Below are 11,486 nucleotides of genomic sequence, written 5' to 3'. Positions count from 1 at the left end.
TGTTTAGATTTTCAAATCCATTAGGTCTAGGGACATTTGAAACTGAGGGGGTACGATCTGTCTTGCCTGCGGAAATAACGAATCAGTGTTCCCTAAAATTCACGCTTGAAGTCCATAAAGCAGGTGATTGCAGTTGTGCTCTGCTGGGTGGGTGGGAGTTAGGGCAAGGGGTTGAAGGGAAGCATAGTAGCTTTGGCGATCTCTCCTTTCCTGGGGTCAAACACAAAAGCTTTCACTTGAAAGAACTATTAAGAAAATTCTTTAATAAAGCTCGATATCTTTGATTTTAGAAGAACGAATTAAGGCACGGCCAACGAAACAGTCCATAGGGGGTTGGTAGAATCAGGGTAGAGTCCTGGAGTACCAAAACGGAGCCCTTCTAGGCTTTAATCTCACACTACATCTCCCAGAATTCCGCTCTCCGGGTTCCACCCTCTCTGAAGCGACCGCGCGTGCGCAAGGCCGGTGACTGCCTATCCTCCCAGGCCCACAACCCTCCGAGACTCCGCGCGCTTGCACCCCCAGTGCCGCGATCGCTCCTTCCAGGCCCTCAGTCCGTCCACTGGGGGCGCGCGCAGTGCGTGGCAGGCAGTATCGGCGCTGGCGGCTGAGAGCGCGGGTCGCGTGGCGGTGCGTGGTTGCTAGGGGCGCCTGAGGCCGCCCACTCGCCCAGCAGGCCAAAGGGAGGAAGCAACGCGGAGCCGGCGCCTTGCCGGGGCGAAGCTGGGTCCACTAGGTGAGTGTGACCGCGGAGCTGGGGGAGAGACTCTCTACCAGCCCTGCTGTCTCGCCCCTCCGTCTGCTCCGCTCCATCCACGCGGGTCTCTAGCCCTCCATCCGCTTCCGCTCCAGCCCGGCTTCCTGGCCTCAACTTCTTGATTTTTTGGAAGGCCAGGGGGCCTCGGCTTTTCACCCGGCCGGGACTTCGTGCCCCGCCCCCCCATCCCCGCGCCCCGCTTCCCGAACCCTTTTTTCCCTCCGCTACGCTCGTGAACTTAGTCGGCTCCGCCTCTGGGTACCCGAACCCTGCAGCATCCCCTCGCACTGGGCCTCAGTGCCTCTTTCCCGCCTCTCTGGGGTTTAAATTCTCCCTTGGGTGTGAGCCCAAGCTCCTCTCAGGCTTCATGGGTGACTTTAACATGGATACCTTTTTTTACTCACCTACCTTCAGTATCTATAGAAAAATACTAAACTGTAGAGATTCAAACAGTACCTGAGAACCTGTGGAATTTAACCATTCATCCGTCCATTCCTTCATTTACTCATTTTACTCATTAACAATTTTTCATGAACATCAACAAATATTTAATGAGCCAGGGCACTATGGAAGGCGCTGGGGGGATACAGTGGTGATCAAGATAGGGTCTTCACGGAGCTTGTAGTCTAGGGGAAATTTTAATCAAGTAAACAAGCATTTGTCATACTATGTGGTGTGTGCTCTGATAGAACATCAGAAAGTTATTTAACCCATAGTCACTTGAAAAACTATTATCTCTAGTCCTTGGTCTCCACAGTCCTATTTTGGATCTAGGAAATGTTTTAATCCTTCCTTATGGAGTCATCTCTGCTCTCTAAGATATTTTAAATGACATCTTCCTTAACTTTAGCACCTGTTGATTTAGCCAATCAACAAGCAGCTGGGGACCCTTTGGTACAGTGTTTCATTCCATCTTTCACTTCTTGCAATAACTTCTGAGACACTTTGCATAAGAACCACCCCTTTGGTACTCAGTTTCCAGCTGCTTATTCATTGGACTGAATGGAACCTTGAAAAATTATCAAATGTTTTCTGGGAACAAAGAGACGAGGACATTCCACATACAAAGTAGCTTTAGAGAAGATGCCAACAAGGCCTGGAAAGAGAACTGGAAACAGTTTGACATATCTGAGCTGGATTTGATGGGAGCCATCCATTGACAAATAGGAAGAGGGAAATTAATAGAGATTAGATCACAAAGGGCATTGGATATTTTGCTAACGAGCTAGAGCGGTATCCTTTAGAGCTGTGGTTTCCAAGCTGGAATAATCAGTGCCCAAGACCTCCAAGGGATATATAGTACCTGCACACAAAGCTTTAGAAGAATGAATTTCTAGAACTTTAGGTTCCTAATGAACTCTTCTAAAACTGACCTTACCAAAAAGAGGGGCAGTAGTGAGAATGTCATATCCCTCAAGTTTCCCAAATTTTACTGTAGTGTTTGTCCCAAGTGCAAAAACCTCTGTTGCAAAATGGAGTATTTTGGAAATACTGATTTCAGGGAGGCCTCCTTTGGTAATTAAGTTACCTTGAAAACCCAGAAGCCTTCCTATTTTTCCTTGTCTAATAATTGTTTTTAGGGCACATTTGTTCCTTGTTGGGAACACAACAGTTAAATGTGTCTGGAATGTTCTTTGGGACCACAGGTTTTTTTTTCAAGCTATATTGGGTAAACTTGCATAAAATTTTTTAAAGAATTTTTTTTAGTTTAGGTATGTGCTATTCAATAAAATATTTAAAACTTATTTTAAAATGTTTATTCCAATTACAGCTAATCCATAACTTAGTTCTTTTTTTATAAAATGTTTAGTATTTTTTTGCCTCCTTTTTTTTTTTTGCCATTAATCGTGTTATATTTAGTTTTAATTAGGCACAAAGACTTTTCCAATCATGTCACCTAGAGATCACTTCACCTGCTGCTCTGTTTGGCTGCCAGTCTCTTGTCTCTGTCTTTAGCAATGGTGAGGTGGATACCTTTGCCGCAGGGAAGAGAAATCCCCTGATTGTTGCCTTTGCCAATAACAAAAATGTTGGAGAGCCGGGTGGCAAAGCTGTTGCCATTGGCGTCTTTCACATGAACCACATCACAAGAGCCAGGGTGTCTCTCTCTGTTGGTGATCATACCTATTCTTCCCAAGTTAGCACTTCCTGTCACCATACACAGGTTACCAGTGTCAAACTTGATGAAGTCAGTAATTTTGCCAGTCTCCAAATCAATCTGAATGATGTCGTTCACTTTGATGAGGGGATTGGGGTAACAGATGGTGTGAGCATTGTGAGTCACCAGATGAGAGATTCCTTTTGTGCCCACAAAGATTTTTCTCACTTTGCACAACTTGTGCTTGGCCTCCTCAGTTGTAATCTAGTGAACAGTGAAGTGACCTTTGGTGTCACAGAGAAGACAGTAATTCTCTCCGATCTTGTCAATGCTGATGACATCCATAAAGCCAGCAGGGTAGGTCATGTCAGTCTGGACCTGGCCATCGATCTTGATAAACCTCTGCATGCAGATCTTCTTTACTTCATCTCCTGTCAGAGCATACTTCAGTTTGTTTCTTAGGAAAATGATGAGAGGGAGACTCTCTTTCAGCTTATGGGGACTGGTAGATGGACGAGGAGCAAACACACCTGTCAGTTTATCCAGCATCCAGTGTTTGGGAGCTGCTACCCACTTCAGCTCCCAAGCTTGGGACCACGAGCCATGGACAAGCCATGGCTGTGCTGGGCACGGAAAGAGCTTTTAACAAAAGAATAAACTTGTTTAAACTTGTGATAAAAAATTTTAGAATTCAACTTTAAGATTTACAAGGAATATATATTTTTAAAAACTCTTTTGGGGATACATGAGTAAAACCATTCGAAGAGTATGCCGCAGGAAAACCACAGAAAGATAATTAGGAAAATAGCGTCAGATTTGCGTTTGAGATTATTGTAGTGTCAGTGTGTGAGTTGAATAGGAAGGATTTTAGCTTAGAGGCAGGGAGCCAATAAGATAACTAGAAACTAGACTAGAGATGATGAGGGATTTGTGGTGGTTGCAGTGACAATGGAGAGGGTTTTCAGAGATGTTAAAGATGGTAGAGTGGACGGACATAACCTGGTGGCAGAGGAGATGCAGGGAGAGTGGAACAAGGAACAGTCTGGAATGATTGTAGGTTTCAGACTTTAGCGATTGTTGATGCAGGAGGAACTATTGGTGAGTGTGATGCAGGAAGAACTATTAGCAGGAGGGGCAGCTTTGAGGAGAAAGATAAAGGAGTTAAACATTGGACATGCTGAGTTGAAGTCCCTGTAGCACATCCAGGTAGAAAGGCCTAGTAGGTCATTCTGTACGTTTGGAGCTCATGACAGAGGTCTGGGTGATGATATAAAGTTAAAAATGTAAGAGGTGATTGAAGTCATGGGGTGGAACAGGTTGCTGTGGGAGAGTTTGTGATAATAATTGCAGCTGCCATTTATCGAGTGCTTACTATGTGTCAGGCAAAGTGAGAAGACTGAACTCAGAGGAACACTAACTGAAAGAGTTGGCAGAGGAAAGAAGATGGAAGAAGGCGGGGAATTTATAACCAAATACAAAAATGAGTGTGTAAATGAAAAGTCACTTGCCGAAAACTATATCTAGATGAAATATTAACTTCAGGATGTATCTGATACTCATGATCTGGAGTTGAGTTTAGCTTTCCCACTAGATTTCTTTATGACCTTAGAATTATCCGATCATAGGCTTCCTGGATTTTAGCATGGGATCAGATACTTTGATCCGTCAGTGAAATGTTAGAGAAAATTTTCCTCTAATGCCCTGAACTTCTCACCCTCTTCTGGAAGAACTAGGAAGCCAGAACTGGCATTTTGGAGCAAATTCTGAGAGTACTAATTTCTCTTAGGTCCCGAAATACAAAGACCTTGTCCTTAGGAGCCCTCATGGATGTCACGTACAGGCAATGGTATTCTACACCGGAAGTGCTCAGACTTTTCGGTCTCAGGACTCTTCTATGCACTTCTTGGAGCCTCCAATATATTTTTTAGTGTGACGATATAGATATAGATAGATATAGATGGAAAAATAGATATAGATATTTACCAATTAGAAATTGAAATATTAATTCATTTAGGAATAATAATAAATCCAGTACAAGTTAACATAAGTAGCATTTTTTAAATGAAAGTGCTTTTGTTTCAGAAAGATTAGTGAGAAGTGTTGGCATTGTTTTTGCAAATCTCTTTAATGTCTGGCTTGATAGCTGGATTTTGATATCTCTTTCTGCGTTCAGTTGGTTGTGATGTGCTGTTTGGTTGAATTATGAAGAAAACTCATCCTCACACAGATATTTAGTTAGAAAAGGGAGGAGTATTTCTACACCCTTTTTAGGTAACTGTGGGTATTCTTTGGTACTACACAGAAGTTAACAAAGGGTGGTTTTGTGAAGGTTAGTTGCCATGTGGAATCTGAAATGATATCATTGAACTTTTCATACTTTGTTATATTACAGTCTGTTGGTCTGTTTCTCACTTTAACAGGATCTTTTGTCCATGCATGATTCTGTAACATTGTGTAATCGTTATTTGGAAAATACTGGTTCACTGAGTTGTACAGATTTTCTGAATGTTGCCATCTTTTATTATACAGTATCAAAAAATCATATATTATCACCACACTGTCATTAGGAAAATGGTTAAGTACTGGGAAGCTGTCAAGCTCAAGGTGGCACATAAAGACTTGCCAAAATTCTAATTTTCTCTAGGAAGCTCAAATTTCATCATTGGCAGCAAACACCGTCAGTTGTTTTCTTTGAAGTGACAGGCTTTGTATTTTTTTTTTCCCCTAGAAAATGTCAGCCAAATACCAAAGTCTCACTAACCCATCTCACTTGTTTGCCATTCTTTCAAGTAAACATGGTTTTTCACAGAAAAACTTTGCAATTCAGATAATCATACAGTGCTTTACTTAGAGACATCCATCATCTGTATGCCACATAAGTGTTTTATATGTATTTCTCGTCTTATAACAGTGAATATTAAAAAGATACACTTGAGGATTGAGGCTTAATATAATTTTTACTGCGTCATCAAGGACATTCTTAAGTAAAGCTGGCATTTATTCTTTGACTGTGTGGCTAAGAAGTGCATGGTGGTAAAGGATCTGACTTGGTGCCATTTTCTGATACCTGCTCAGGCACCAGCATTTTAACCCATCATTGCTTTCGCACCATCATTGGAAAGGCACCACAGTAAAAAAAAAAAAAAGGCAAACCATATCTTAGTTTCGTTATGAAAATAGTTTCATGTAGTGGAACCCCTGCCAGGGTCTCGGGGTTCTCACAGGTTCTGTGGTCTTTACTGTGAGGACCATTGCTCTAGAACTCACCTCAGGAGGAGGAAAGAAGGTCCTTTCTGAAGCCAATAAAGGTCAGAGCTTCAGGAGAGCTAGTCACCTAATTATGTTAAGCTTTCAATTGTTTTTCACATCTCAGTAATTTGTAGATTTACCTCCTTCAGCTCTAGCTGGTATGACCTTTATTTTTCCCTCAGATTTGCCAGCTCCTTTTACAGGACTGAGCTGTGTTCTACAAGAGCTACCTATCTTAACTTGTGCTACTGACCTTTCCTTCTCATTAGGGCTGGAGTAGTGACCTTTCCAGTAGGACTTTAAGAAGTTCATTGTTCCTTCGTAGACTCTGAAGTATTTCTAAAGTCCTGAGTTCCCCCTGGTGACTGAGAGAAACACCGAGATGGAGGAAGAAAAAGAAACTGCAGATCCCAAGAGTCACACACATCCTGTAATAGAGGAGAGTAATATAGTCAGTGGGTAATGAATAATTGCTTTCTTTAGGCAAAAATATGTTGTCCAAGTTGGTCTGGGCCCGGCCTCTGAATGAAGACTTGATGGTTTGAGACAACAGCCATAGATTTTCAAGTCTAGGCTGCTCATTCACTCTTACTTAAAGAGGAAACGAGGCAAAAATACAAAGAGTGGAAGCAGAATGAGATAGGCAGTTTCTGAATGCTGTATAAAGATGACAAGGCAGAATGTTGAGATTCCTGAGACTGGATGTTTTCGAAGGGGAGAGGCTGAAGCCCGGGTCATCTATCAGGAGTCTGCTGTGACCGTCCTGCACTTGATGAGGCGGGTAGAGGGAAGTAGGGTTTGGGCTGAGCCAGCCATGCAAATTGAAAGAAAGGAACATTTGAGGCCATTTTGTTTACCTCTAGAATGCTCTGCAGTTCTTTACCTTCCTTTCTTGTCCATTTAGTCAATATTTTTTAAATTTGTTTTTTATTTTTTAGTTTTCAACAGCTTTGTGGAGGTATAACTGACAGGGAACATATCCATCACTCCCAAGTTCATTGTTTTTTAAAGCTTAGTGCTCCCATGAAGTTGTTGGGGGAGAAGAGTTGGGCAGCTTTGCTGAGGAGGAAGCCAAACTAGGGCGGTGATCTCCCCGCTTCTGCCAGGTTAGTTCTGTATTTGTCTGTTACAGATACGCAGGGCTTTTCTCTGAAAACCATTGTAGAGCTTAGGAGGCATATCCAGGTGAAAGGAGAACTGTGGTAAAAGATAGCCTTTGCAGAGTGGCAAATTAGAGGAATAAATACACAGCAGATATTCATGGAGAGACTGGGGCTTAAGTTGGGCTTGGGAAAAAAAGGTAAGTAAAATATAGTGAAGTTTCAGAAGGAAGAGGCTTAGTGGAGTAGAGGCCTGCAGACAGGTTTGAAAGGTTTATTCCAGGAGTTTAGTGTTAAGACAGGCACAGGATGGAATTAAAAGGGGCAGACCCTGGAGACAGACTTCAGTCTGGATACTGTTACAATAGTCCAGATCGGGGGTAGTGGTGGAAATAAGAGGAAGCATGCTGTGAAGAAAGAATCTCATAGGTTTGACTGCTTTAGCTTTGGGGAATAAGGGAAAGAAAGAAGGCAGAACTGACATAAGTTTTCCTTTTAGGTGAGGTGACTGAGAGAAAGACGTTTCCACCAAAAGAAATCGAAAAGTCAGAAGTGCCCCTACTTTGACACGCTGAACTGAAGTGGTTGGGCATGCATGTGGAAAAGGAGGAGAAGACAGTCAGTGCTGAGGACATGAAGCTAGAAAGGGGTCAGATCTGAAAACTGACTGTTCTCCTGCAGATAATAGCTGAAATTGTGGGAGCAGATTGGTTTGATGTGGAGAAGATAAAAGAGATGCTGTGGAGAATTTTGGAGGGGGCCTCAGGAGGAGGAGAAGGTATATTATTGAATGAGTTGGGTGTGGCTGTGGCAGAGGTTATGCACTGAGAAAGAAGTAGCGACGGGAGATGGTCGTAGAAGAGGAGCACCTGTTTAATCTGAAGAGGACCATCTTGTGGCTTGGCTGGTCATACCTGTTGTAGACACATTTGTTTATTCAGCAGATATTTAAAGAACCCTGATTACATTTCCAGTTCTTATAGAGCTTTCATTCTAGAAGAGAAGATAGACAAATAGCAAAGGAATGTTTAAATAATTAAAGTTTTTGTTTTAAAGTATAACTAATAAGGTTTCTGACTAAGTGATTCATTTATATAATTCAGAAATTAAAATAATAAGACAAGGTCTACGGCCATGCCACCCTGAACACTCCTGATCTCGTCTGATCTTGGAAGCTAAGCAGGGTCAGGCCTGGTTAGAACTTGGATGGGAGACCACCTAGGAAGACCGGGTGCTCTAGGTGCAAAAAAAAAAAAAAAAAAAAGATTAAAAAATATGATAGGACAAGGTATACACAGATAAATCTCACACCCCATTGGTAACCTTTTATAAAAAATCAGTTTCTGTTTATCCTTCCAAGGTGTCTTTAGGCAGATATAAGGAAATACTAATATATGATAATTTTAGATTGTGGAAGAATGAAACAGTGACTAGAACAAGGTAATATGATAGGGAATGATTAGGGGTGGTACAGTATTAGGGTACAGGCTCTTTGAGGTGATGATATTAGCTGAATACTGAGTGAAGGATCTGAGCTGGCCATTTAGCCATCTCGGTGTTTTAGAGGGAACAGCAAAGACCCTGGGAACCCAGGGGAACAGGCCTGGTGAGGGGGGAGAGTAGCTCTGATAAGCTCTGAGGGAAAGTCAGGAGTCAGATCACATAGGCCTTGGAGCCATCAGATGGCCTTTAAGCTACTTTTTAAAAAGAGCACCATGGCCACTGTCCAGAGAATAGATTATAAGAAGGGTTAAGAGTAGAAGCAGGGAAACCAGCAGGTGAGAGATGATGGTAACTTGGAGTAAGGTAATAACGATGGATTCAAGGACATATGTTTGGAGCAGGAAGGACTTACTGATGGATTGAGTGAGTGAAAGTGAGGATCTGCTGAGGTCAGGGTGAAATCATTACCACAGGGTATGTTAGGAGTTTCTTTGTTGCATAAACACCTGTCCCAGGGACTTAGCTCCTTCTGCCTGGAGATAGATATAACATATTACACATATATACATATTTTATGAAGTCTTCTTTGTGCAATTGCAGTTTATTTCCTGTTCCTGCCTCTAAAAGATTAATTGACATCAAAAGTTTAATTGAGGAATGTGATTGATTATTTCTGTTAGTTCTCCTCTCACTACCTTTAGCATGACTTTTCATTAGAATCTGACATTTCTATCTAATTTCAAGGAAATTAAAAGATTGTCCCTTTCTTGAATAACAGTGGTCATAGAGAACTTTGAGCTTCCCACAGTGTCATTTGTTCCCTGACTCTATCCCTGAAGTCCTGATCTCAGCCTCCAGGTTCCTGTTTTTCTCAGCTGAAGGCAAGACTAGGACTTTGTGTTTTTTGAGCAGTGAGGTTTTCACATAGAATCAAGTTTAAACAACATATTGGAGCCCTCCCCCAACATTGTGTGTTGATGGGCTTCAGAGAAAGTGCTATTAAACTTCACCTGCCAGGCTCTGGTATGCGGCCTTCTTTCTTAAACTCCCCCCTTAACCCAAAGTTTGCAAATTCTCTGGCAGTTTAGAGTGGAGGGCGCTGGGTGGCTAGTTCATCTTAAGGAGGCCACCACCAGTGACGACATTGAAAAGACTTGGATTCTTCCTAAGGTTTGTGACCTCAGTTCGTGTACTTTAGAATCACAAGTAGATCCCCTAGTCAAGCCTGCTTCAGGCAGTGGAGCAAGGAGTGAGTTTTATTTTATTGGCTTGACTCAGTCACTGGTAAAATTCATTCCAGCCAATCTAATTTTCAAGAAAGTTGAAGTCAAAGATGTGCTGCCTGCCTTCTGGTCTGAGGAAAACCAGGCTTCCCTTAAAATAGTAATGACTTTTTCATTTTGAAATGATTTTAGACTTGCAAAAAGGTTGTAAAAATAGTATGAAGAATTTTTATTTACTTTAACTCAGATTTATCAAATGCTAATATTTTACCACATTTGCTTTATTATTCATTCATATGTGAACTATGAACTGTTTTTTGAAATATTTGAGAGTAAGTTGCAGACATGATGCCCCTTTACATCTGAATATTTTCTAAAAATTTCCTAAAAGTTTTCCTAAATCAAGGCTGTTCTTTTACATTGACATAGTATAATCAAAATCAGAAAATTAACATTGATATAATACCACATCCTATAATGCTATTACCTGATCTTCTTTATTCAAATATTGTCAGTTGTCTGTTTGTCAGTATCAGGCTCACATGTTGTGTTCAGTTGTCTTGTCTTAGGTCTCCTTTAATCTGAACAGTTCCTCAGGCTCTCTTTGTCTTTGATGAGTTTGACACATTTGAAGAGTACAGACCAGTTATTCTGTAGAATGGCCTTCAATTTGGCCTTGTCTGATACTTTCTCATGTCTTCAAGATGATGCATTTTTGGCAGGAAAACACAGAAGTTACGATGTGTCCTTCAGTAGCGCATCATATCATGAGGCACATGATGTCATTTTATTCTATTTCTGATGATGGTAACCATGACGACTTGATTAGGGTGGTGTCTGTCAGTTTTCTCCATTGTAAAGTTTTGCTTTTTCCCTTTGTAATTAGTAAATATCTGGTGGAGAGATATTTAAAGACAATATAATTATCCTATTTCCCAACAATCTTTGACCCACCAATTTTAGGATCCACTGTAGTGGTTGCCAATGGTGATTTTCTATTTTTATTAGTTGGAATTCTATGGTAAGGAAGAGTTCCTTCTCCCCATTCATTGATTCTTTTTTTAATTTATATTACTGTGGATTCATGGATTCTTTAATCTGATAACTCATTTGCTTTGCTGCTCATATTGTCCCAGATGTGGTAAGAAGGAGCCTCTTTAAGCTGACTTCTCTGTCCTTTTTTTCCCTTCCACTATTAACCTTTTAATTGAGGTATAATTTATATACCATACAATTGACTGACCCAGTATAAAAGTAGAGTTCGATGGCTTTTAGTGAATTTGAACAGTTGTGCAACCGTCACCACAGTCTGGTTTTAGAACACTTATATTACCTCAGGAAGTTTCCTCATCCCTATTTATAGTCATTCCTTGTTCCTACCCTTAGCCTCAGGCAATCACTGATCTACTTTCTATCTCTCTAACTTTGTTTTTCCTAGAAATTTTGTAAAAATGGAATCATACAATGTACTCTTTTGGGTCTGGTTCTTTTTCCTTAGCATAATGTTTTTGAGTTAATCCAGGTTGTTGCATGTATCAGTAGTTCACTGTTTTTTATTGCTGAGTAGCATTCCATTATGTGTTTATATCATATTATGTTTATTCCTTTACCAGTTG

The 11,486-nt window shown here is 41.1% G+C and overlaps 1 protein-coding gene and 2 pseudogenes across 6 annotated transcripts in view; 2 read left to right on the top strand and 1 right to left on the bottom strand.

Annotated features, from left to right (window-relative positions):
* The first annotated feature begins 454 nt into the window (after positions 1–454).
* TTLL4 (tubulin tyrosine ligase like 4) overlaps positions 455–11,486 on the top strand; it is a 37,697-nt gene continuing 26,665 nt past the window's right edge. For 2 of the 6 annotated variants that reach the window (XM_011358582.2, XM_011358583.2), the window contains exon 1: positions 455–736. The gene's annotated coding sequence lies outside the window, so the exon portion shown is untranslated. Of the gene's footprint in view, positions 737–7,028; positions 7,211–7,703; positions 7,854–11,486 lie in introns of those variants that run through there. The other 4 variants (XM_011358581.2, XM_011358580.2, XM_023529772.1 and 1 more) reach the window with 3 other exon arrangements.
* Positions 2,597–3,460, bottom strand: LOC105291114 (annotated as a pseudogene).
* LOC111738746 lies at positions 8,329–8,447 on the top strand (annotated as a pseudogene).

The sequence above is a fragment of the Pteropus vampyrus genome, unplaced genomic scaffold (assembly GCF_000151845.1).
Source record: "Pteropus vampyrus isolate Shadow unplaced genomic scaffold, Pvam_2.0 Scaffold42, whole genome shotgun sequence".
Classification (NCBI taxonomy): Eukaryota; Metazoa; Chordata; class Mammalia; order Chiroptera; family Pteropodidae; genus Pteropus; species Pteropus vampyrus.
The sequence above is the reverse complement of the archived record's forward strand: the minus strand, read 5'-3'. Positions and strand labels throughout refer to the sequence as shown.